The sequence below is a fragment of the Carcharodon carcharias genome, chromosome 11, assembly GCF_017639515.1.
Source record: "Carcharodon carcharias isolate sCarCar2 chromosome 11, sCarCar2.pri, whole genome shotgun sequence".
NCBI classification, from domain to species: domain Eukaryota; kingdom Metazoa; phylum Chordata; class Chondrichthyes; order Lamniformes; family Lamnidae; genus Carcharodon; species Carcharodon carcharias.
The window spans coordinates 54,510,585-54,519,089 of NC_054477.1; the positions used below are offsets into that span (position 1 = coordinate 54,510,585).

Consider the following 8,505-nt stretch of genomic DNA (forward strand, 5'->3'; position numbering starts at 1 on the left):
TCTCTCCCACTCTCCCACTCGCTGTCTCTCTCACTCTCCCACTCGCTGTCTCTCCCACCCTCCCAATCGCTGTCTCTCCCACTCTCCCACTCGCTGTCTCTCCCACTCCCCCATCCTCCAGCTCGCTGTCTCTCCCACACACCCACCCTCCCGCTCGCTGACTCTCCCACTTGCTATCTCTCCCACTCTCCCACTCCCCCACTCGATGTCTCTCCCACTCACCCACCCTCCCACTTGCTGTCTCTCCCACTCTCCCGCTCTCTCAGTCTCTCACTGTCCCACCATCTCGCTTGCTGTCTCTCCCACTCTCCTACTCTCCCGCTCGCTGTCTCTCCCACTCTCCCGCTCGCTGTCTCTCCCACTCTCCCGCTCGCTGTCTCTCCCACTCTACCACTCGCTGTCTCTCCCAATCTCCCACCCTCCCACTCGCTGTCTTTCCCACTCTCCTACTCGCTATCTCTCCCAAACTCCCGCTCGCTGTCTCTCCCACTCCCAACCCTCCCGCTCGCTGTCTCTCCCACTCTCCGTCCCTCCCACTCGCTGTCTCTCCCACTCTCCCACCCTCCCGCTCACTGTCTCTCCCACTCGCTGTCTCTCCCACTCTCCCAATCACTCTCACACTCGCTGTCTGTCCCACTCTCCCACTCGCTGTCTCTCCTGCTTCCCCAATCTCCCGTTCACTGTCTCTCCCACTCGCTGTCTCTCCCACTCACTGTCTCTCGCACTCTCCCACTCGCTATCTCTCCCAATCTCCCACCAACCCACTCGCTGTCTCTCCCAATCTCCCACCATCCCACTCGCTGTGTCTCCCACTCTCCCAACCTCCCACTTGCTGTCTCTCCAACTCTCCCACTCGCTGTCTCTCCCACGCTCCCACTCGCTGTCTCTCCCACTCGCTGTCTCTCACACTCTCCCACTCGCTGTCTCTCACACTCTCCCGCTCTCCCGCTCTCCCGCTCTCCTGCTCATTGTCTATCCTGTACCCCCATTCTCCCGGTCACTGTCTCACCCAGTCTCCCGCTCGCTGTCTCTCCCAGTCGCTGTCTCTCCCACTCTCCCGCTCTCTCACTCTCCCACTCTCCCACTCTCCCACTCGCTGTCTCTCCCACTCTCCCACTCGCTGTCTCTCCCTATCTCCCACCCTCCCACTCGCTGTCTCTCCCAATCTTCCACCCTCCCACTCGCTGTGGCTCCCACTCTCCCAACCTCCCACTCGCTGTCTCTCCAAATCTCCCACTCGATGTCTCTCCCACGCTCCCACTCGCTGTCTCTCCCACGCTCCCACTCGCTGTCTCTCCCGCTCTCCCAATTGCTGTCTCTCCCGCTCACCCACTCGCTGTCTCTCCCGCCCTCCCACGCGCTGTCTCTCTCGCTCTCCCACACGCTGTCTCTCTCACTCTCCCACTCTCTCACTCGCAGTCTCTCCCACTCTCTCACTCTCTCACTCGCTGTCTCTCCCACTTTCCTACTGTCCCACTCGCTGGCTGTCCGAATCACCCACCTCCCACTCGCTGTCTCTCCCACTCTCTCACTCTCCCCCTCTCCCACCCACCCGCTCGCTGTCTCTCCCACTCCCCCACCCTCCCGCTCGCTGTCTCTCCCACTCCCTGACCCTCCCATTCGCTGTCTCTCCCAGTCTCCCACTCGCTGTCTCTCCCACTCTCCCACTCGTTGTCTCTCCCACTCTCCCACTCGCTGTCTCTCCCACTCTCCCACTCTCTCACCCTCCCACTCGCTGTCTCTCCCGCTCTCATGCTCGCTGTCTCTCCCGCTCTCCTGCACGCTGTCTCTCCCACTCTCCCACTCGCTCTCTCTCCTGCTCCCCCACTCTCCCGTTCACTGTCTCTCCCACTCGCTGTCTCTGACACTCTCCCACTCGCTGTCTCTCTCACTCTCCCACTCGCTGTCTCTCCCACTCTCCCACACTCTTACCCTCGACTCGCTCTCTCTCCCGCTCTCCTGCTCGCTGTCTCTCCCACGCTCCTACATGCTGTCTCTCGCGCTCTCCCACTCGCTGTCTCTCCTGCTGCCCCACTCTTCCGTTCACTGTCTCTCCCACTCGCTGTCTCTCACACCCTCCCACTGGCTGTCTCTCTCACTCTCCCACTCGCTGTCTCTCACACTCTCCCACTCGCTGTCTCTCACACTCTCCCACTCGCTGTCTCTCCCACTCTCGCACTCTCTCACCCTTCCACTCGCTGTCTCTCCCGCTCTCCTATTCCCTGTCTCTCTCGCTCTCCTACACGCTGTCTCTCCCGCTCTCCCACTCGCTGTCTCTCCTGCTGCCCGACTCTCCTGTTCACTGTCTCTCCCACTCATTGACTCTCACACCCTCCCACTGGCTGTCTCTCTCACTCTCCCACTCTCTCACCCTCCCACTTGCTGTCTGTCCCGCTCTCCTGCTCGCTGTCTCTCCCGCTCTCCTACATGCTGTCTCTCCCGCTCTCCCACTCCCTGTCTCTCCTGCTGCCCCACTCTCCTGTTCACTGTCTCTCCCACTCACTGTCTCTCACACCCTCCCACTCGCTGTCTCTCCCACTCTCCCACTCGCTGTCTCTCACACTCTCCCACTCGCTGTCTCTCACACTCTCCCACTCGCTGTCTCTCACACTCTCACACTCGCTGTCTCTCTCACTCTCCCACTCGCTGTCTCTCTCACTCTTCCACTCGCTGTCTCTCACACTCTCCCACTCGCTGTCTCTCACACTCTCCTACTCTCTCACCCTCCCACTCGCTGTCTCTCAAACTCTCCTACTCTCTCACTCTCCCACTCGCTGTCTCTCTCACTCTCCCACACGATGTCTCTCTCTCTCTCTCACACACGCTGTCTCACTCACTCTTCCACTCGCTGTCCCTCTCAATCTCCCACTCACCGTCCCTCTCACTCTCCAACTCGCTGTCCCCCTCACTCTCCCACTCACTGTCACTCTCACTCTCCCACTCGCTGTCTCTCTTACTTTCTCACTCGCTGTCCCTCTCACTCTCCCACTCGCTGTCTCTCCCACTCTCTCGCTCGCTGTCTCTGCCACTCCCCCACCCACCCGCTCGCTGACTCTCCCACTCTCTCACTCGCTGTCTCTCCCAATCCCCCACCCTCCCGCTCGCTGACTCTCACACTCTCCCACTCACTGTCTCTCCCACTCTCCCATTCTCCCACTCGATGTCTCTCCCACTCACCCACCCTTCCACTCACTGTCTCTCCCACTCTCCCACTCGCTGTCTCTCACACTCTCACACTCGCTGTCTCTCTCACTCTCCCACTCGCTTTCTCTCCCTCCCTCCCACTCGCTGTCTCTCTCGCTCTCCCACACGCTGTCTCTCTCGCTCTCCCACACGCTGTCTCTCTCCCTCTCCCACACGCTGTCTCTCTCACTCTCCCACTCTCTCACTCGCTGTCTCTCCCACTCTCTCACTCTCTCGCTCGCTGTCTCTCCCACTTTCCTACTGTCCCACTCGCTGTCTCTCCGACTCACCCACCCTCCCACTCGCTGTCTCTCCCACTCTCTCACACTCCCCCTCTCCCACCCACCCGCTCGCTGTCTCTCCCACTCCTCCACCCTCCCGCTCGCTGTCTCTCCCACTCTCTGACCCTCCCATTCGCTGTCTCACCCTCTCTCCCACTTGCTGTCTCTCCCACTCTCCCACTCGTTGTCTCTCCCACTCTCCCACTCGTTGTCTCTCCCACTCTCCCACTCGCTGTCTCTCCTGCTCCCCCACTCTCCCGTTCACTGTCTCTCCCACTCGCTGTCTCTGACACTCTCCCACTCGCTGTCTCTCTCACTCTCCCACTCGCTGTCTCTCCCACTCTCCCACTCTCTCACCCTCCCACTCGCTCTCTCTCCCGCTCTCCTGCTCGCTGTCACTCCCGCGCTCCTACATGCTGTCTCTCCCACTCTCCCACTCGCTGTCTCTCCTGCTGCCCCCCTCTTCCGTTCACTGTCTCTCCCACTCGCTGTCTCTCACACCCTCCCACTGGCTGTCTCTTTCACTCTCCCACTGGCTGTCTCTCACACTCTCCCACTCGCTGTCTCTCACACTCTCACACTCGCTGTCTCTCTTACTCTCCCACTCGCTGTCTCTCACACTGTCCCACTCGCTGTCTCTCACCCACTCCCACTCGCTGTCTCTCCCACTCTCTCACCCTCCCACTCGCTGTCTCTCCCGCTCTCCTATTCCCTGTCTCTCTCGCTCTCCTACACGCTGTCTCTCCCGCTCTCCCACTCGCTGTCTCTCCTGCTGCCCCACTCTCCTGTTCACTGTCTCTCCCACTCATTGTCTCTCACACCCTCCCACTGGCTGTCTCTCTCACTCTACCACTCGCTGTCTCTCCCACTCTCCCACTCGCTGTCTCTCACACTCTCCCACTCGCTGTCTCTCACACTCTCCCACTCGCTGTCTCTCCCACTCTCCCACTCGCTGTCTCTCACACTCTCCCACTCGCTGTCTCTCACACTCTCCCACTCGCTGTCTCTCACACTCTCACACTCGCTGTCTCTCTCACTCTCCCACTCGCTGTCTCTCTCACTCTTCCACTCGCTGTCTCTCACACTCTCCCACTCGCTGTCTCTCACACTCTCCTACTCTCTCACCCTCCCACTCGCTGTCTCTCAAACTCTCCGACTCTCTCACTCTCCCACTCGCTGTCTCACGCACTCTTCCACTCGCTGTCCCTCTCAATCTCCCACTCACCGTCCCTCTCACTCTCCAACTCGCTGTCCCCCTCACTCTCCCACTCACTGTCACTCTCACTCTCCACTCGCTGTCTCTCTTACTTTCTCACTCGCTGTCCCTCTCACTCTCCCACTCGCTGTCTCTCCCACTCTCTCGCTCGCTGTCTCTGCCACTCCCCCACCCACCCGCTCGCTGACTCTCCCACTCTCTCACTCGCTGTCTCTCCCAATCCCCCACCCTCCCGCTCGCTGACTCTCACACTCTCCCACTCACTGTCTCTCCCACTCTCACATTCTCCCACTCGATGTCTCTCCCACTCACCCACCCTTCCACTCACTGTCTCTCCCACTCTCCCACTCGCTGTCTCTCACACTCTCACACTCGCTGTCTCTCTCACTCTCCCACTCGCTGTCTCTCTCACTCTTCCACTCGCTGTCTCTCACACTCTCCCACTCGCTGTCTCTCACACTCTCCTACTCTCTCACCCTCCCACTCGCTGTCTCTCTCACTCTCCCACACGATGTCTCTCTCACTCTCCCACAAACGCTGTCTCTCTCACTCTTCCACTCTCCCACTCGCCCGCTCTCCCACTCGCTGTCTCTCACTCTCCCACTCGCTGTCCCTCTCAATCTCCCACTCGCCGTCCCTCTCACTCTCCCACTTGCTGTCCCCTCACTCTCCCACTCACTGTCACTCTCACTCTCCCACTCGCTGTCTCTCTTACTCACCCACTCGCTGTCCCTCTCACTCTCCCACTCGCTGTCTCTCCCACTCTCTCGCTCGCTGTCTCTGCCACGCCCCCACCCACCCGCTCGCTGACTCTCCCACTCTCTCACTCGCTGTCTCTCCCAATGCCCCACACTCCCGCTCGCTGACTCTCCCACTCTCCCACTCACTGTCTCTCCCACTCTCCCATTCTCCCACTCGATGTCTCTCCCATTCACCCACCCTTCCACTCACTGTCTCTCCCACTCTCCCACTCGCTGTCTCTCACACTCTCCCACTCGCTGTGTCTCCCACACTCCCAATTGCTGTCTCTCCCACTCTCCCACTCGCTGTCTCTCCCACTCCCCCATCCTCCTGCTCGCTGTCTCTCCCACACACCCATCCTCCCGCTCGCTGACTCTCCCACTTACTGTCTCTCCCACTCTCCCACTCTCCCACTCGATGTCTCTCCCACTCACCCACCCTCCCACTTGCTGTCTCTGCCACTCTCCCGCTATCTCACTCTCTCACTGTCCCACCATCTCGCTCGCTGTCTCTCCCACTCTCCTACTCTCCCGCTCGCAGTCTCTCCCACTCTCCCGCTCGCTGTCTCTCCCACTCTCCCGCTCGCTGTCTCTCCCACTCTACCACTCGCTGTCTCTCCCAATCTCTCACCCTCCAAATCGCTGTCTTTCCCACTCTCCTACTCGCTATCACTCCCAAACTCCCGCTCGCTGTCTCTCCCACTCCCAACCCTCCCGCTTGCTGTCTCTCCCACTCTCCAACCCTCCCGCTCGCTGTCTCTCCCACTCTCCCACCCTCCCGCTCACTGTCTCTCGCATCGCTGTCTCTCCCACTCTCCCACTCACTCTCACACTCGCTGTCTGTCCCACTCTCCCACCCTCCCACTCGCTGTCTTTCCCATTCTCCTACTCGCTATCTCTCCCAAACTCCCGCTCGCTGTCTCTCCCACTCCCAACCCTCCCGCTCGCTGTCTCTCCCACTCTCCGACCCTCCCGCTCGCTGTCTCTCCCACTCTCCCACCCTCCCGCTCACTGTCTCTCCCACTCGCTGTCTCTCCCACTCTCCCACTCACTCTCACACTCGCTGTCTGTCCCACTCTCCCACTCGCTGTCTCTCCTGCTTCCCCAATCTCCCGTACACTGTCTCTCCCACTCGCTGTCTCTCCCAATCTCCCACCCTCCCACGCGCTGTCTCTCCCAATCTTCCACCCACCCACTCGCTGTGTCTTCCACTCGCCCAAACTCCCACTCGCTGTCTCTCCAACTCTCCAACTCGCTTTCTCACCCACTCTCCCACTCGCTGTCTCTCCCACTCTGCGTCTCTCCCACTCTCCCACTCGATGTCTCTCCCACGCTCCCACTCGCTGTCTCTCCCGCTCTCCCACTCGCTGTCTCTCCCGCTCACCCACTCGCTGTCTCTCCCTCCCTCCCACTCGCTGTCTCTCTCGCTCTCCCACACGCTGTCTCTCTCGCTCTCCCACACGCTGTCTCTCTCCCTCTCCCAAACGCTGTCTCTCTCACTCTCCCAATCTCTCACTCGCTGTCTCTCCCACTCTCTCACTCTCTCGCTCGCTGTCTCTCCCACTTTCCTACTGTCCCACTCGCTGTCTCTCCGACTCACCCACCCTCCCACTCGCTGTCTCTCCCACTCTCTCACACTCCCCCTCTCCCACCCACCCACTCGCTGTCTCTCCCACTCCTCCACACTCCCGCTCACTGTCTCTCCCACTCCCTGACCCTCCCATTCGCTGTCTCTCCCTCTCTCCCACTTGCTGTCTCTCCCACTCTCCCACTCGTTGTCTCTCCCACTCTCCCACTCGTTGTCTCTCCCACTCTCCCACTCGCTGTCTCTCCTGCTCCCCCACTCTCCCGTTCACTGTCTCTCCCACTCGCTGTCTCTGACACTCTCCCACTCGCTGTCTCTCTCACTCTCCCACTCGCTTTCTCTCCCTCCCTCCCACTCGCTGTCTCTCTCGCTCTCCCACACGCTGTCTCTCTCGCTCTCCCACACGCTGTCTCTCTCCCTCTCCCACACGCTGTCTCTCTCACTCTCCCACTCTCTCACTCGCTGTATCTCCCACTCTCTCACTCTCTCGCTCGCTGTCTCTCCCACTTTCCTACTGTCCCACTCGCTGTCTCTCCGACTCACCCACCCTCCCACTCGCTGTCTCTCCCACTCTCTCACACTCCCCCTCTCCCACCCACCCGCTCGCTGTCTCTCCCACTCCTCCACCCTCCCGCTCGCTGTCTCTCCCACTCTTTGACCCTCCCATTCGCTGTCTCTCCCTCTCTCCCACTTGCTGTCTCTCCCACTCTCCCACTGGCTGTCTCTCACACTCTCCCACTCGTTGTCTCTCACACTCTCACACTCGCTGTCTCTCTTACTCTCCCACTCGCTGTCTCTCACACTCTCCCACTCGCTGTCTCTCACACTCTCCCACTCGCTGTCTCTCCCACTCTCTCACCCTCCCACTCGCTGTCTCTCCCGCTCTCCTATTCCCTGTCTCTCTCGCTCTCCTACACGCTGTCTCTCCCGCTCTCCCACTTGCTGTCTCTCCTGCTGCCCCACTCTCCTGTTCACTGTCTCTCCCACTCATTGTCTCTCACACCCTCCCACTGGCTGTCTCTCTCACTCTCCCACTCGCTGTCTCTCCCACTCTCCCACTCGCTGTCTCTCACACTCTCCCACTCGCTGTCTCTCACACTCTCCCACTCGCTGTCTCTCACACTCTCACACTCGCTGTCTCTCTCACTCTCCCACTCGCTGTATCTCTCACTCATCCACTCGCTGTCTCTCACACTCTCCCACTCGCTGTCTCTCACACTCTCCTAGTCTCTCACCCTCCCATTTGCTGTCTCTCACACTCTCCTACTCTGTCACCCTCCCACTCGCTGACTCTCTCACTCTCCCACACGATGTCTCTCTCTCTCTCGCACACACGCTGTCTCTCTCACTCTTCCACTCTCCCACTCGCCCACCCTCCCACTCGCTTTCTCTCACTCTCCCACTCGCTGTCCCTCTCAATCTCCCACTCGCCGTCCCTCTCACTCTCCCACTCGCTGTCCCCCCTCACTCTCCCACTCACTGTCACTCTCACTCTCCCAC

General features: G+C 60.4%; 1 protein-coding gene across 9 annotated transcripts in view; it reads right to left on the reverse strand.

Annotated features, from left to right (window-relative positions):
• The window catches only part of sgcg (sarcoglycan, gamma), a 1,081,295-nt gene that overhangs the window by 56,952 nt on the left and 1,015,838 nt on the right, over positions 1–8,505 (reverse strand). The window lies entirely within an intron of this gene.